The sequence below is a fragment of the Petromyzon marinus genome, unplaced genomic scaffold, assembly GCF_048934315.1.
Source record: "Petromyzon marinus isolate PM22_M1 ecotype Great Lakes invasive population unplaced genomic scaffold, UKy_Petmar_22M1.pri1.0 PM_G_Scaffold_6, whole genome shotgun sequence".
Lineage (NCBI taxonomy): Eukaryota > Metazoa > Chordata > Hyperoartia > Petromyzontiformes > Petromyzontidae > Petromyzon > Petromyzon marinus.
In genome coordinates, this window is record NW_027423013.1 from 2,610,001 (window position 1) to 2,615,000 (window position 5,000).

The 5,000-nt window shown below is 41.6% G+C and overlaps 1 pseudogene; it reads right to left on the reverse strand.

Annotated features, from left to right (window-relative positions):
* LOC142919128 (28S ribosomal RNA) overlaps positions 1-5,000 on the reverse strand; it is a 10,888-nt pseudogene that overhangs the window by 2,760 nt on the left and 3,128 nt on the right.

The window sequence follows — 5,000 nt, forward strand, 5'->3', positions numbered from 1 at the left end:
AAATAACAAAATCTAATCTAAAACATCTTAAATAAAGCTTGTCTGTAGTCTTCTTTGTAGGCAGAAAATAGTACGTTACAGGACTCTCAAACTGATGTATTCCAAAAATAAAGAATTAAAATAACAAAGTCTAATCTATATAAGCGCTCTTGAATAAAGCAGTGTAAAAAAAAAAGCAATATAAAAAAAACCAAGTCTTCGTCTTGGAAAATAACAAAATCTAAAAGAAAAATCTTCTTTGTGGAAAATAGTAAAATAAAAAAACCAAGTCTTCACCTTGGAAAATAACAAAATCTAATCTAAAACATCTTAAATAAAGCTTGTCTGTAGTCTTCTTTGTAGGCAGAAAATAGTACGTTACAGGACTCTCAAACTGATGTAGTCCAAAAATAAAGAATTAAAATAACAAAGTCTAATCTATATAAGTGCTCTTGAATAGGCTTCGTGTAAAAAAATAGCAATAAAAAAATACCAAGTCTTCGTCTTGGAAAATAACAAAATCTAAAAGAAAAGTCTTCTTTGTGGAAAATAGTAAAATAAAAAACCAAGACTTCACCTTGGAAAATAACAAAATCTAATCTAAAACATCTTAAATAAAGCTGGTTTGTAGTCTTCTCTCGAACTGATGTAGTGCAAAAATAAAGAATTAAAATAACAAAGTCTAATCTATATAAGTGCTCTTGAATAAAGCTTCCTGTAAAAAATAGCAAAAAAATACCAAGTCTTCGTCTTGGAAAATAACAAAATCTAAAAGAAAAGAAAAGTCTTCTTTGTGGAAAATAGTAAAATAAAAAAAATAAAAAACCAAGACTTCACCTTGGAAAATAACAAAATCTAATCTAAAACATCTTAAATAAAGCTTATTTCTAATCTTCTTTGTAGGCAGAAAATAGTAAGTTACAGGACTCTCGAACTGATGTAGTCCAAAAATAAAGAATTAAAATAACAAAGTCTAATCTATATAATTGCTCTTGAATAAGCTTCGTGTAAAAAATAGCAATATAATAAAAATACCAAGTCTTCGTCTTGGAAAATAACAAAATCTAAAAGAAAGGTCTTCTTTATGGAAAATAGTAAAATAAGAATACCAAGACTTCACCTTGGAAAATAACAAAACCATCTTGAAAAAAGCTTATTTTTAATCTTCTTTGTAGGCAGAAAATAGTAAGGCGAAAATAAAGTCCCCTCTAAGCTCTAAAGTAACAAATACGACGTGTTAAAAAAAAAAAACTAACAATAAAAAAAAGAACCAAGACTCCGTCTTGGAAAATAACAATCTAAATTGTGGAAAATAGTAAAATGAAATAAAAACCGACTTCACCTTCGAAAATAACAAAATCAATCTAAAACAAATGACATCTTAAAACAAAACTATTATTTGTTTTGGAGGTTGTCTATGACTGTTCATAGACCGCATAATTTCCACAGAACATTCTCAGAATATCAAGAGAGAAAAGCAGCGTTCTGCGGGAAATCATCTTGGCCAGTGATGTCGTTCTGGGTTTGGTCAGGCCCAGGGAGGTAAGTACCTCGTTATTCTCAAGGGGCCACTTTCCTCTTGCCCCAACCGGGAATCCAAAGAATGTGACCTTGCTAGCCTTCGTCAGCACTTTGACTTGATCACCAAGAGGGGTATAGTACGAAACTTTGTGCGAGGCAGCATCTGACAAGGTATTCTTTGAAAGCTCAAAACGGACGGTGACATCGATCACAACCGCCTCCTCATCTTTTGCAAACACGAGGTCAGGCTTTCTCATCTCTCCCGTCTCGGATATGAACCGTGGCTCTTTGTATACAGACCAGCCCAATCTAGCCGCTTCGTCTGCCAGAATGTTACTGATCTTGTTATGTCGCGCAATTCTTGCTTTCTGTACTGCAGGACATTGACCGAGAATGTGCGAAAGGGACTCGAGTCTGGCAGAGCATTTCCTGCAGGAACGTAAGGCCCCATCTCTGCCTCTGTTCAAGCTTTCTCTTGTTGGGTAAATATTTGCCCTTAGTTGTAGTGCTGCGATAAAGAAGCATTGTTTAAAGCCGCACCATGGCCTCAACCAAGCATTACTGATTCTATCATGCGCAAAGTTTACAATGCCCCTTCCTTGAACCGGCTTTTCGCACCATCTCTGAAATTCATGCTCCCTCCAATCGCAGGGTCTCGGATATACAGGTTCTTTTGACACCGAGTCCCTGAGAACGAATGTTGGGATTGCATCACTGTCACCCCCTGCTCGTACCCACAAATTACGGTATTCTTCCTCCATACCCTGCGAGGACACAATATTACGGGTGATAGCATCGGACGAGTTTGCTATACGTTGCAGCCTTCTAACTTGAACCGAAGGGATTGTTTTTTCCAGTTTCAAGATGGCAAGGCCTCCGTCTCGGGCTCTGGCATATAACAGTCCATCACAAGTTGAAGCGGGAAGGTGGAGCCATCCTTTTACCGCCTTTCTAATCTCTTGGTCCAACCCACGGAGAGTTGATTGCTTGCAGTCCGAGTGGTCTGCAGGATATAACAATCTGGGTAGGGCATAGGCATTGAGTAGTTCAACCTTCTGAGTTGGCTTCAGAGGCGCCTCATCGATTTTCGAGATCCATGTCTTTAGCTGACAATGTAGATCAGGCTGTATAGTGCCAGTCCAAGGGCCAATTTTTAGACCAAGGTATTTCGTTGATTCATCAGGTTGGATCATATGGACATCTTTATTTTTGATAGTCCATGGGTCGCAGTTGTTCACCGTATATGAATCTTTGGTTGGGCTTATCATGAAGCCCTGGCACTTTCTGGCCTGAACCTCCAATCCCGATAGCCCACAAAATGATTCCAAGATCGCTAGATTGGCGGCCATACCAACCCAAGATTCGCTCACCAACACCAAATCATCAGCAAACGCAAGAGCTGTCACGTGGTCGGTATCAATGGAGTACCCAACTCCGTGTGACTCTAGGGTGCATATCAAAGGGTCCATGGCAAGATTGAAGAGCAGGGGTGACATGGGGTCACCCTGTTTGACACCAACACGTATGCTAATTTCTCGAGTCGACTCGCCATTGCTTTTGAACGAGGTCGTACACCGATCGTAGGCGTTCTGGATGATGCCCACCACGTGTTCATCTACTTTCTTGTGCCTTAACACCCATAAAATATGAGCATGCGAAACCGAGTCAAAAGCTTTCGCTATGTCGATAAACATGACAGCCAACGGCCTGTGCAATTTCTTAGCATGTCTCATAAGGTCCTGTAGCACCTTAAGATTTTCAGAGCAGCCAGATGCCGCTATAAAACCACGCTGCCTTGGGTTTAAGGGACAAGCACGAGCAAGACGTGCAGTCATTATTCTGGAAAATAATCTCAGAATCATTGAACCGATCGTTATTGGTCTCCAGTTCCCCAATTCTTTCAGCTTTTCATCGTCCATAACCTTAGGAATAAGAATCGTCCTATTCTTTTTCAACTCTTTGGGAATAATTCCTGTAATCATCCATGCATTAAATAGGGCTGTCAGTGTCCGACCCTCGGGGTCGGCAGCACAGATTGCAGCCCTTGTTAGGCCATCTGGCCCAGCTGCTGACGTTGGTTTAATGGCCCGTATGGCAGTCTGAACTTCCTCCACCGAAATTAGGGGCTCAAAGTATTCGTTATTTGCAACACCTGATGACTTAAATTGGCCCAGGCCATTGAATGGCAACACCTTCTCCCATTTTTCGCAGTAAAAACGATATACATCTGCGTTCGGGATTCGGCATTCATGACGTTCAGTGCCATCCAGGACTAAGGACGCAAGAAGAGAGCGGTTCTTAAAGAAGAGCTTCTGGTGCTTCATGAAGCTTCCTCGTTTTTCCGCTCTCTTCTTCATCCAAGATCGTGTGGGTAATATCCTGGGTTTAATAATGTCGTTCTCGGGTTTTGAACGTTTGCCTTTGTTTTTCACCAATCTCATCGGACAAAGCATCAATGCTGTGGCAGTTTCTACGAGGGCATCATGTTGGCCCTCGCCGTTAAGCCAAGCCTTTATTGCCTCCATTGCAGGCTTTTCCAGGGTCCCAGAATTCTCATTCGTAAGCCGCTCAGCTGCTTGAGCGAGTATGGATGAAGTCCCCGTTGTTACATTTGGTGGGGGAGACAATGTCTCAAGAGGCCTAGAAGAAAAATGTAAGCTGTCTGACATGGGGGCCCCTGTCTTTTTACTTAGGTCCCGTCTCTTGTCAGAGACTTGCTTGTTGGTCTTAGTCCCAAGCGCTTCAGCAATGATCTTATTGATATTCTTTTTCCCCTGAAACTGCAACTCTAGAAGGGCCAGCTGTTCTACTTCCTTCAAAGACCAGCAGCTACGGTGTACCCCTCTCTGCGAGGTACCCTTTATACCATCTTTAATCCTTTCCTCATTACGGGTGACTGGGTGAGCATGCCTCTTGTGCTGCGAAAGGCCACTTAGAGTTGCAAAGCGTGCCTGGCAACATTCACAGACCATTGGTAAGCTTTCCTCAGTTAACTTTATTCCCCCACATTTGGGGGCATGACAGGCAATCGATCGGTGGTTTGAGTTGGTTTTGTCACATTTAGCGCACTTAAACACCAGAGGAATGTCTCTGTGTTTGATGTTAAAATGTGCAACAAGTTCGGATGCTTTGCCCATGTGTTGTTTACAGATAACGCATATATACTCCAGACTAGGCAGTACAACCGTGATAGTTCCCTTGGTGTCAATGGGAAACTTTCCCAACACGGGTTCCTCAGCCGATATGTCGAGGAAGGACTCCTCCACATCCTCATCATCCTCTGTAAAGTCATCTGAAGAGTCATCCGACTCAACTAGACTTTTAATCTGTTCGTAAAAATCGTAGTTCATCTCCTCTTCCTTTTCCAAGGACGAGTTATGGAAGGTCATGGAAGGTATACTAGTCATTTTTAGCGCCGACCTAGACGCCATAGGTTTAGCAACATCAGATGCCCAGAGGGCATCTTCATTCTGTGTCTGGGTTGACACCGAGACAAACAA